Source organism: Nicotiana sylvestris, chromosome 8, assembly GCF_000393655.2.
Source record: "Nicotiana sylvestris chromosome 8, ASM39365v2, whole genome shotgun sequence".
Taxonomy (NCBI): Eukaryota; Viridiplantae; Streptophyta; class Magnoliopsida; order Solanales; family Solanaceae; genus Nicotiana; species Nicotiana sylvestris.
In genome coordinates this window covers 83,433,288-83,446,374 of record NC_091064.1, presented here as the reverse complement: position 1 = coordinate 83,446,374, position 13,087 = coordinate 83,433,288, and the positions used below count along the sequence as shown (strand labels likewise).

At 43.5% G+C, this 13,087-nt stretch overlaps 1 long non-coding RNA gene across 1 annotated transcript; it reads left to right on the top strand.

The window, feature by feature from the left end:
• Positions 1–1,551: 1,551 nt before the first annotated feature.
• LOC138874973 (uncharacterized) lies at positions 1,552–3,084 on the top strand. The gene is made up of 3 exons (XR_011401659.1): positions 1,552–1,605; positions 2,313–2,410; positions 2,998–3,084. It is a non-coding gene; the product is annotated as an uncharacterized lncRNA (long non-coding RNA).
• Positions 3,085–13,087: the final 10,003 nt, after the last annotated feature.

Here is a 13,087-nt window from a genome sequence, read left to right as displayed (position 1 = left end):
TCGTGTTATGATTGTAGGTGGTTCCATAACAGGTACTTCAGCCCACCGACAGTAGCACTCCTTCACCTCCCGTCAGCTGAATTGGTGAGCCCCTTTTGTTACAACCCATATCCACATGTGTTAGTTCATGCCATATATTAGTTAACATAAATCCAAGAAGGAATTATCTTTGAGATGATAAGAAGTCAATCCTATTGGTCTTAAGTGATACAAGAGTGTATAAGGGTGATTAACCAGTATTAGAAGTTAAACGAATCAAGGATGTTGTAACTCGTATTTTCAGGTAATCTAGCGGTGCTTAATACACTCAAGAGTTCATTTATTAAGGTATTTTAATCATATAATATCCGTATCATAAGTCTTGAAGTCAAACGAGTTATGAAACAAAAGTCGACAAAAGTTGTCGCAACTTAGGTTCATAATTTTACTTAAACATTAGGTCAAATGTTTCTAATCTTTTCTCCTAATTTACAAGGAATTACGGGGTGATATACCAACCAAATTAAATATCTATGAGTCTAGTTTCCAACTCATTAAACCGTTCATCGATACGATCTTGGAGTAGAGAGATATTCACGTTTTCGCGAGACTGCGCCAAGCACCTCTCTATGGGGCCCACTAAGGCGGTTTAAGATATTTGGACCTATATAGGATGCCTCCAACCCGTTTTAAGTCATTTATTCTCACTATTTTCAGACCTTAGAACCCTAGGAACATCCTCTCAAGGTTCTCTCAAGATTCAAGACCCAAAAAAAGGGCAAACAACACAAATCAAGTGTCGGGAATTCCGTGGCGCTAGTAAGTCTCTTGTTCTTCTTGTTGTTGCTCATTTTTGTGTCGTTCCAGCTCATGTGGGAGGTTGTTTTAAAGGGTTTATGTTCTGTAAATACTCCCTCATGTTCTTAATATCAATCCTAGGTGATTTCAAGCCTTCTAAAGTGATTCTAGTGCCGAAAAACACTAATTGATCGCTAGTTTCGCTTTTTTGTTGTTGTGGCAGCATTGGAGGGATATTTCATGGAAATTTAAGGTAAAATTGGAGTTTTTATTTCTGTATAAAGGTAAGGAACCTCTTACTCTATATGTATTTAAGATTATCCAAGTTGCGGCTAAGCCATTGAAGCTAGAACTTGTGAAATATATATATCGAAAGGCTTGGTAGTAATGTTATTGTTTTGTGGACTGTTTTGCGTTGTTGTTGGGCTGCGTATTTTACTACTATCTTGTGGAGTTTTGGAGGAGTAAGGGTGTGGAGAAACACCATATATATGTAGGGTTATGGGCTGATAGTTATTCGTAACATTTCCAGGTTGTTTGACACGACTACGGTGGTCGTCGTATGTATGGAGTGATTAGGCTGTGTGTGGACTATTTTGGGAGGCTCAATATGTTTATTATTGATGTTGTTTGGGCTGTTTGGTGACTGTTTTGAATGGTGTGAGGTCATATATATAGGGGAGGTGCTGTCCGTTTCATCGTAAAATAGGTTGTGGTCGATACATAATAGTTATGACGCTTAAATGATAACGATAGTATCGTTTCTCTTATTGTAGACTAAGGAGTTTTGACAATTGCATAGCTTGAGATTGGGGCAGTATATACAAGGTATGTGAGACTATCCCTTTCCTTCTTTTGCACGACTCCGATTGTACATAATGTAATGAACGAGCTTCCAAGATACTCTACTCTTAGAAGCTAGCAGTACTTACATTGTTTTCCCTCTTATGGAACGATTGATGTTAATGTTGCTTCTCTTATTCTTATGTTATCAATGTTGTTGGTACTTCCTGATTCTTATAAGGTTCATAGTGAAGAGTTAGTCCTAATAACGTGTACAGAGGATACCGACCTTATGTCACTCCGAAAGGTTTAGAATGTGATTCCATGAGTCGAACATGCATTATATATATGTATCTATTTTACTCTACCGATCCACACTATGGTTGGCCGGGTACGGCACCTATTGTGCAACCACTAATCAGTTGGGTTTTACCGAGCTCCACGTGGCCGGGTACGATTCTACCGAGCCTTATGATGGCCGGGTACGTTTTTTACCGAGCCTATTATGGCCGGGTACGATATGATGATGATGATGCCCACAGAGGCGAATGTTTTAAGGGTTTATGTATTTATACATATGTATCATGCATTTCATGTAAGTAGCCCTCAGGAGGTACTAAGATGTTACGGGTTGTATATTCTCTATCCTTGCTTACATTACTGATCGTATTTATGGTTCCCTGCCTTACATACTCAGTACTTTATTCGTACTGACGTCCTTTTATTTGTAGATGTTGCATGTCGTGCTGCAGGTCCTGATAGACAGGCAGGGGCAGCTCCCCCACCACAGTAGGCTGTCAAGTTCAGCGGTGATTGGCGAGATCCCTTCTCCGGACTTGCCTTGGTCTTGGTATACATTTTTGTTATAGACATTATGGGTATGTCGGGGCCCTGTTCCGGCTATGTTGCAGCACTTACGTTCCTTTAGAGGCTCATAGACAGGTGTCGACTCATGTATAGTTTGGTATGCCTTGTCGGCTAGTTTTTGTTGTATAGTCTTTCATAGTAGCGTGGTAGCTCATACCTTATATGTAGTTTCTTGATTGTCTAGTCATCCCCTGCTTTGTATGTTCATGCCGTCATATTTTATTGCTGGTTGTCCATGATCCAGGTCTACCATTTATATTGATCTCGTCAGCCCTAAAAGATAATAATGAAGGTTAGATGAAATGTACGTTGGTGCTCGGCAAGTGTGGTCGGGTGCTAGTCATGGCCCTTCAGTTTGGGTCGTGACAAACTTGGTATCAGAGCAAGTCTGTCCTAGGGGTTGTCTATGAGCCGTGTCTAGTAGAGTCTTGATTATGGATGTGTAGCGCGCCACATTTATAATCAGGAGGCTACATGACATCTAGGGTTGTTACCTTCTTCCTGAATCTAGATCGTGCGTAGAGTTGAGTCGTAAGTGTTCGTCTCTAATATTCACCTTATTTTTTTCAGTGATGCCTTCGACTAGGAAGCAAACGATTAGTAGACGGCTTGATACAGCAGCGGGAGAGGGTACCAGTCAGGTGCCCCAAGTCAGAGCAGGACAAAGTGAGGTCAGAGTGAGATGCCCTCTCATACCTCATCTACTCCATCTTCTCCAGAGGATATTAGAAGGCACCCAGCGCCTCCAGTTCCTCCATCTGGCACTCCAGACCAGGATATGCGGAGTGCTTTGCAGTTATTGACTAGCTTGGAGGCAGAATACAGGTGCTGCTGAGAAACCAGTTAGTACAAGAGTTCGTGATTTTATTAATTTAGACCCTCCAGTGTTTACCGGATCAGACCCCAAGGAGGACCCACAGACTTTTATTGACCAGGTTCATCGTACACTTCGGGTTATGCATGTTAGTGATACAGAGGCAGTAGAGTTGGCTTCTTATCGGCTACGGGATTTAGCGGTTCTCTGGTATGATAGTTGGGAGAGATCCAGGGGTCCGAACCCTCCTCCAGCTGTGTGGAAGGAATTTTCTGAGGCCTTTCTTCGTCACTACTTGCCAGTTGAGATACGACGAGCTAGAGCTGATAAGTTCTTGAACCTTAGACAAGGTAATATGAGTGTGCGAGAGTACAGTATGCAGTTTGATTCTTTGGCAAGGTATGCTCCCCATATGGTGGCCGAGATGAGTGATAGGGTGCATATGTTCGTGAATGGGTTGGGACCACATCTGATAAATGAGTGTACGACAGCCTCCTTGGTGGAGGGCATGGATATTTCCCGTATTCAAGCTTATGCCCAGACCCTAGAGGATCGTAAGCGCCAGCAGAGGGCAGTTAGGGAGCAGGATAGAGGCCAGCATAAGAGGGCGAGATTTGCAGGGTATTCTGATGACTTCAGAGGCCGCATCAGGCCACAGTTTTCGAGGAGTTCGGCGCCACCTGTAGCTAGTGCTCCTCCACAGTTTCAGAGGCCTCGATATGATCGATCCTATTCTGGTCCAGGTCAGAGTTCGCGGGCATCTGGCTCGCAACATCACAGGGATACTAGTCAGATGAGACCCCCAACACCACATTGTGATCAGTGCGGCAAGGCCCACTTTGGACTGTGTCGTCGAGGTTCTGATGCATGCTATTCGTGCGGGCAGCCTGGCCATATGATGCGGGATTGTCCTAATAGAGGAGGTGATGGTATGGCTCAGCCGACTGGATCTGTGTCTGGTTCTTCCTCATCAGTTCGACCTCCAGCACGGGGTTTTCAGCAGTCGACAGGTCGTGGTAGGGGTAGAGGTGCAGTGCCGAGTTCGAGTGGTGCTCAAAATCGAACCTATGCTCTAGTAGGTCGACAGGATCTCGAGTCGTCTCCAGATGTTGTTACAGGTATTATATCTGTGTTTTCTTATGATGTATATGCGCTGATTGATCCGGGATCTACATTATCATATGTTACACCCTTTGTGGCTAATAAGTTTGGCATTGAACCTGAATTGATAAGTAAACCCCTTGCGGTATCTACTCCGATAGGAGATTCTGTGATTGCTAGAAGGGTATATAGAGGTTGCACTGTGATGATTTGTAGTCGTCAAACCTCGGCAAATTTATTTGAGTTAGAAATGGTTGATTTTGATGTGATAATGGGAATGGACTGGTTGGCCTCATGCTATGCAAATGTTGACTGTCGTACGAAGATGGTTAGGTTCCAATTTCCGGGTGAACCCGTCATTGAATGGAAAGGGAACATTGCTACACCGAAAGGTAGGTTTATTTCCTATCTTAAGGCAAGGAAAATGATCTCAAAAGGTTACATTTATCATCTCGTTCGCGTTAGGGATGCGGAGGCGAAACCGCCTACTTTACAATCAATCCCTGTGGTCAACGAATTCCCAGATGTTTTCCCAGATGAACTCCCAGGCCTTCCTCCTGAAAGGGAGATTGAGTTTAGCATTGATGTGTTGCCTGACACTCAACCGATCTCTATTCCTCCATACAGAATGGCCCCGGCAGAGTTGCGAGAGTTGAAGGTGCAGTTGAAGGACTTGCTGGATAAGGGCTTTATTAGGCCTAGCACTTCACCTTGGGGTGCACCAGTCCTATTCGTGCGGAAGAAAGACGGGTCGTTACGGATGTGTATCGACTATCGACAGTTGAATAAGTCTACTATAAAGAACAAGTATCCACTTCCAAGAATTGATGACCTGTTTGACCAACTCCAGGGTGCCAAGTATTTCTCCAAGATTGATTTACGTTCAGGGTATCATCAGGTGAGGGTTAGGGAGAAGGATATTCCAAAGACGGCCTTCCGGACAAGATATGGGCACTTTGAGTTCTTGGTGATGTCGTTCGGGCTAACAAATGCCCCAGCAGCTTTTATGGATCTCATGAATACTATATTCAGGCCCTATCTTGATGTGTTCATGATTGTATTCATTGATGACATTCTAGTGTATTCTCGTTCAGAGGCGGAACATGCGGGCCACTTGCGGATAGTATTACAGACGCTTCAGGATCGTAAGTTATATGCTAAGCTCTCCAAATGTGAATTCTGGCTGAACTCAGTAGCATTCCTTGGCCATGTGATATCTGATGAGGGTATTAGTGTCGACACTCAGAAGATCGATGCAGTAAAGAATTGGCCGAGACCTACAACACCATCAGAAGTCCGCAGCTTCCTAGGGCTAGCAGGATATTATAGGCGGTTTGTAGAAGGATTTTCCTCTATATCATCACCATTGACTAAGTTAACACAAAAAGCTACCAAATTCCAGTGGTCTGACACTTGTGAACGTAGTTTTCAGGAGCTGAAGAATCGATTGACATCCGCACCAGTGCTCACTCTTCCTGAAGGAACAGAAGGTTATGTGGTATATTGTGATGCCTCAGGTATAGGTTTGGGGTGCGTATTGATGCAACGTGGGAATGTGATTGCTTATGCATCAAGACAATTGAAGAAGCATGAAAAGAATTATCCAACCCATGATTTGGAATTGGCTGCAGTAATATATGCTTTGAAGATATGGCGGCACTACTTATACGGCGTCCATGTTGACATCTACACAGATCACAAGAGTTTACAATACATCTTCAAGCAGAAAGAGTTGAATTTGAGGCAGCGTAGGTGGCTTGAATTATTGAAAGACTACGACGTCGAGATATTGTATCATCCCGGTAAAGCCAATGTTGTGGCAGATGCTCTCAGCCGTAAATCAATGGGAAGCTTAGTACATATTGAGGCAGGTAGATGGGGGTTGATTAAAGAGCTTCATCAGCTAGCCAATATGAGAATCAGATTGTTAGACTCTAATGACGGAGGTGTTACTGTACAGAATACATCAGAATCATCTTTGGTAGCCGAGGTAAAAGCACGACAATATGAAGATCCTATCTTAGTACAATTAAGAGAAAGCATTCAACAGTGTAAAAGTATGGCTTTTGGGATCGGAAAAGACGGGGCACTGAGATACCAGAGCCGATTGTGTGTGCCTAATGTGGCAGGGTTGCGAGAGAAGATTATGAATGAGATTCATCAATCCCGATATTCCATCCATCCCGGCTCGACAAAGATGTATCATGATGTCAAGGAGCAGTATTGGTGGGATAATATGAAGAAGTCTATTGCAGAATTTGTAGCCCAGTGTCCCAATTGTCAACAAGTAAAGATAGAACATCAGAAACCCGGTGGATTGCTTCAAAATATAGAGATTCCGACCTGGAAGTGGGAGGTGATTAATATGGACTTCATTATTGGATTACCTCGCTCTTATCATAAGTTTGACTCCATCTGGGTGATAATTGATCGACTTACAAAATGTGCCCATTTTCTGCCAGTGAAGACAACTTACACGGCTGAAGATTATGCGAAGTTGTATATCAAGGAGATTGTTAGGCTTCATGGTGTGCCCGTATCTATTATATCAGACCGAGGAGCTCAATTTACGGCTAACTTTTGGAGGTCTTTCCAGAAGGGTTTAGGCACACAAGTAAATCTCAGCACTGCATTTCATCCGCAGACTGACGGACAGGCTGAACGTACCATTCAGACACTGGAAGATATGCTACGAGCATGTGTTCTAGATTTTAAGGGGAATTGGGATGATCATCTTCCACTCATAGAATTCGCCTATAACAATAGCTACCATTCCAGTATTAAAATGGCCCCATACGAGGCACTATACGGGAGGAGATGTAGATCACCAGTTGGATGGTTCGAAGTCGGTGAAACAGAATTATATGGGCCAGATTTGATTCACCAAGCTATTGAGAAGGTGAAAGTGATACAGGAGCGATTGAGGACGGCACAAAGCAGGCAAAAATCTTATTCTGATGTCCGACGTCGTGATCTAGAGTTTGAGGTTGGTGATTGGGTTTTCCTGAGGATCTCACCAATGAAGGGTATTATGCGTTTTGGGAAGAAAGGTAAGCTGAGTCCAAGGTATATCGGGCCGTATAAAATTCTTCGACGAATTGGACAGGTTGCTTATGAGTTAGAATTGCCATCCGAATTGGAATTTGTCCACCCGGTATTCCATGTATCTATGTTGAGAAAATGTATTGGAGACCCTTCTCGAGTCGTCCCTATCAAAGATGTACAAGTTACAAAGGACCTATCATATGAAGAAGTGCCAGTGGCGATATTAGATCGGCAAGTCCGCAAGCTGAGAACAAAAGATGTAGCTTCCGTCAAAGTATTGTGGAGGAACAAAAATATGGAAGAAATGACATGGGAAGCAGAAGAGGAGATGAAGTCTAAATACCCTTACTTATTCCAGAATGAAGATAACAAGGATGCTGGTGGAAGACAGGATACATTGGAAGGTGAAACGGCTCTATGAGGTAAGCAATAATTTGAGAATACTCCTCCTTAATACAAAATGGTGATATGTAGATAATGTAAATACGCATAATGCTTTGTGTAGCCTTGTGAAGCCATATGTTGGGCTTAATTACTTGCAAGTTTTTCTAGTGACCATTTTATAGGGGAAAATTGATCGGAAATTTCCATTGGAATCCACGATGATTTAAACTCCCCATAAACCCTTACATTCGAGGACGAATGTTCCTAAGGGGGGGAGGGTGTTACAACCCATATCCACATGTGTTAGTTCATGCCATATATTAGTTAACATAAATCCAAGAAGGAATTATCTTTGAGATGATAAGAAGTCAATCCTATTGGTCTTAAGTGATACAAGAGTGTATAAGGGTGATTAACCAGTATTAGAAGTTAAACGAATCAAGGATGTTGTAACTCGTATTTTCAGGTAATCTAGCGGTGCTTAATACACTCAAGAGTTCATTTATTAAGGTATTTTAATCATATAATATCCGTATCATAAGTCTTGAAGTCAAACGAGTTATGAAACAAAAGTCGACAAAAGTTGTCGCAACTTAGGTTCATAATTTTACTTAAACATTAGGTCAAATGTTTCTAATCTTTTCTCCTAATTTACAAGGAATTACGGGGTGATATACCAACCAAATTAAATATCTATGAGTCTAGTTTCCAACGCATTAAACCGTTCATCAATATGATCTCGGAGTAGAGAGATATTCACATTTTCGCGAGACTGCGCCAAGCACCTCTCTATGGGGCCCACTAAGGCGGTTTAAGATATTTGGACCTATATAGGATGCCTCCAACCCATTTTAAGTCATGTTTTCTCACTATTTTCAGACCTTAGAACCCTAGGAACATCCTCTAAAGGTTTTCTCAAGATTCAAGACCCAATAAAAGGGCAAACAACACAAATCAAGTATCGGGAATTCCGTGGCGCTAGTAAGTCTCTTGTTCTTCTTGTTGTTGCTCATTTTTGTGTCGTTCCAGCTCGTGTGGGAGGTTGTTTTAAAGGGTTTATGTTCTTTAAAAACTCCCTCATGTTCTTAATATCAATCCTAGGTGATTTCAAGCCTTCTAAAGTGATTCTAGTGCCGAAAAACACTAATTGATCGCTAGTTTCGCTTTTTTGTTGTTGTGGCAGCATTGGAGGGATATTTCATGGAAATTTAAGGTCAAATTGGAGTTGTTCTTTCTGTATAAAGGTAAGGAACCTCTTACTCTATATGTATTTAAGATTATCCAAGTTGCGGCTAAGCCATTGAAGCTAGAACTTGTGAGATATATATCGAAAGGCTTGGTAGTAATGTTATTGTTTTGTGGACTGTTTTGCGTTGTTGTTGGGCTGCGTATTTTACTACTATCTTGTGGAGTTTTGGAGGAGGAAGGGTGTGGAGAAACACCATATATATGTAGGGTTATGGGCTGATAGTTATTCGTAACATTTCCAGGTTGTTTGACACGACTACGGTGGTCGTCGTATGTATGGAGTGATTAGGCTGTGTGTGGACTATTTTGGGAGGCTCAATATGTTTATTATTGATGTTGTTTGGGCTGTTTGGTGACTGTTTTGAATGGTGTGAGGTCATATATATAGGGGAGGTGTTGTCCGTTTCATCGTAAAATAGGTTGTGGTCGATACATAATAGTTATGACGCTTAAATGATAACGATAGTATCGTTTCTCTTATTGTAGACTAAGGAGTTTTGACAATTGCATAGCTTGAGATTGGGGCAGTATATACAAGGTATGTGAGGCTATCCCTTTCCTTCTTTTGCACGACTCCGATTGTACATAATGTAATGAACGAGCTTCCAAGATACTCTACTCTTAGAAGCTAGCAGTACTTACATTGTTTTCCCTCTTATGGAACGATTGATGTTAATGTTGCTTCTCTTATTCTTATGTTATCAATGTTGTTGGTACTTCCTGATTCTTATAAGGTTCATAGTGAAGAGTTAGTCCTAATAACGTGTACAGAGGATACCGACCTTACGTCACTCCGAAAGGTTTAGAATGTGATTCCATGAGTCGAGCATGCATTATATATATGTATCTATTTTACTCTACCGAGCCACGCTATAGTTGGCCGGGTACGGCACCTATTGTGCAACCACTGATCAGTTGGGTTTTACCGAGCTCCACGTGGCCGGGTACGATTCTACCGAGCCTTATGATGGTCGGGTACGTTTTTTTACCGAGCCTATTATGGCCGGGTACGATATGACGATGATGATGCCCACAGAGGCGAATGTTTTAAGGGTTTATGTATTTATACATATGTATCATGCATTTCATGTAAGTAGCCCTCAGAGGTACTAAGATGTTACAGGTTGTATATTCTCTATCCTTGCTTACATTACTGATCGTATTTATGGTTCCCTGCCTTACATACTCAGTACTTTATTCGTACCGACGTCCTTTTATTTGTGGACGCTGCATGTCGTGCTGCAGGTCCTGATAGACAGGCAGGTGCAGCTCCCCCACCACAGTAGGCTGTCAAGTTCAGCGGTGATTGGCGAGATCCCTTCTCCGGACTTGCCTTGGTTTTGGTATACATTTTTGTTATAGACATTATGGGTATGTCGGGACCCTGTTCCGGCTATGTTGCAGCACTTGCGTTCCTTTAGAGGCTCATAGACAGGTGTCGACTCATGTATAGTTTGGTATGCCTTGTCGGCTAGTTTTTGTTGTATAGTCTTTCATAGTAGCGTGGTAGCTCATACCTTATATGTAGTTTCTTGATTGTCTAGTCATCCCCTACTTTGTATGTTCATGCCGTCATATTTTATTGCTGGTTGTCCATGATCCAGGTCTACCATTTATATTGATCTCGTCAGCCCTAAAAGATAATAATGAAGGTTAGATGAAATGTACGATGGTGCTCGACAAGTGTGGTCGGGTGCTAGTCATGGCCCTCCAGTTTGGGTCGTGACACCTTTCCTCTCGGGGCCCTGCGTTGCTCATGCCGCTTTTCTTCCCGGAGTCTTATTTTAGTATTTGTGTAAGGTATAGCCGGAGCCTTGTTACCGGCATTTCTGTATTATTCTTCAGTTGTATTTAGAGGCTCCGTAGACAGGAAACGTGGGTTTTGTACTTATGTATTTTGGGCAGTATAACTTGTAAACCATGCTAAGTAACTATGTATGTTATGTAAATCTCGTAAGAATGTGTTTAAATTTATAAATGGCTATTTCACTTGTTTAATGGGTAATGGAAACGCAGGGTATCACGTGGAATAGGAAAGGCACCAAGGTCCGCTTGGCTGGGGGCTACCCGGTCAAACGTCGGTCGCGCCCCTCGGTTTTTGGGGCGTGACAAACTTGGTATCAAAGCCTAAGGTTTTAAAGTATCCTTGGATGTCTCAGAGCCGTGTCTAGTAGAGTCCTCCTTATCGGTGTTTTGTCGACCACATCTATAAGTTGGAGGCTACATGGGCATTTAGGAAATTACCTTCTTCTTTGTTACTCTATATCGTGCGGTGAAGTGAAAAGTGGAAGTATTTACATCTAACTCGTGCTCTGTTCCAAATTTTCAGTAATGGCACCTAAGAAGAGAGCTAGACTCGGCCTCGGGGCCAATGCCACCCCAAGTGTAGCTGTGAATCATGTACCTGATGTCGTGGGTGAGAGTGACTCCCCGATCTCGAATCTGCCTGGCCCATCTATTCCAGATCCAAGTATTCTTGTTCCAACTGCTACAGAGGTTGCTTCCATCCCTCCCGCTGATATACCTGATCTTGATGCAATTACAGCTTCCGGTCCCAGGGTTTCTGATAGGGACCTTAGAGAAGCCATCCATATGTTGACCCAGTTAGTGGCCGCTCTGGCCTAGAAATCTCATGATGCCCTTGCGCCCCCCAGCGAATAGGGAGATTCTGCCAGCTCCAGAGTCAACCGGTTTCTGCGGTTGGCCCCTCCAGAGTTCACGGACACATACCCAGAGGCCGATCCGTTGGATTTCCTTGATGAAGTGTATAAGACCCTTCGAGTGATGAAGGCTACAGAGACGGAAGGGGTTGAGTTGGCTTCATACAGATTTAGGGGAGCAGTGTATTCATGGTTCGAGATGTGAGAGGATTCTCGTGGGGAGGGAACACCTCCGGCTAGATGGGATGAGTTTGTAGATGCATTCATGGACCACTTCTTGCCTGCCGAGACAATGGCGGCCCGTTCCACAGAGTTTGAGGTCCTCAAGCAGGGAAGTATGAGTGTTTGGGAGTACCACTTGGAGTTTGTGAGGTTGTCCAAGTATGCTCCTCAGTTAGTGTCGACCATGGATGCTCGAGTTCGGCGATTCGTTCAGGGTCTTAGTCCTTTGTTGGTGAATGAGGCTGCTACAGTGGCCTTACACTCAGATATGAATTATGGGAAGATTGTGGGGTTCGCTTAGGCCACAGAGGCTAGGAAGTTGAAAATACGAGTAGAAAGGGAGAGTAGCAGTAGGGCCCGATCAGCGGGTCACTCAGGGAGACTAGTTCTGGGGATAGGGCCATCAGGGCCGTCCCAGTCATATGCCCAGTCCTCAGCAAGTGCATCGCTATCTGTGCACAGTTATCAGCTGGGCAGTCATTTGAGATCAGGTTCAGACAGTAGGAGACCCCATCATTCCGGTCGTCCAGTAGGGAGATCATAGCAGCAAGGGAGGGCTTCATGCCCCAAGTGGGGGAGGTTCCATTCCGAGACTTGTTATTTGGATATTACGGTGTGTTATAGATGTGGGGTGAGAGGTCATATCTAGTGGGACTGCCGTGCACCCAGTCAGGGCATGGGTGGGGGATTTGCTTAGTCATCCGCTTCTTCAGCTGCCATATCATTCGTGCGTCCTCCAGCCCCAGTAGGGCGTGGTGTAGTTAGGGGTGGAGCTCGTGGTAGAGGTGTATCCAGCCGGTTTTACGCCTTGAGTGGTCGCCAGAGTGTAGAGGCCTCCCCAGATGTTGCTATAGGTATCTTGTCTGTTCAGGCCATTGATTGTTATGCTCTTATTGATCCAGTGTCCTCTTTGTCTTATGTCACCTCATTCATTTATTCAAGTTTTGGGGTAGAACCCGAACAGCTTCATGAGCCGTTCTCTGTGTCGACTCCGGTTGGTGATTCAATTACAGCCACGCGAGTTTATAGGAATTGCGTTGTCATGGTATGTTGTCGTGCTACCACGACCGATCTTATTGAGCTTGAAATGGTAGATTTTGATGTGATTATGGGAATGGACTGGCTTTATTCGTGCTTTGCTAAACTTGACTGCCGAACGAGAGTCATGAGGCTTGAGTTCCCTAGT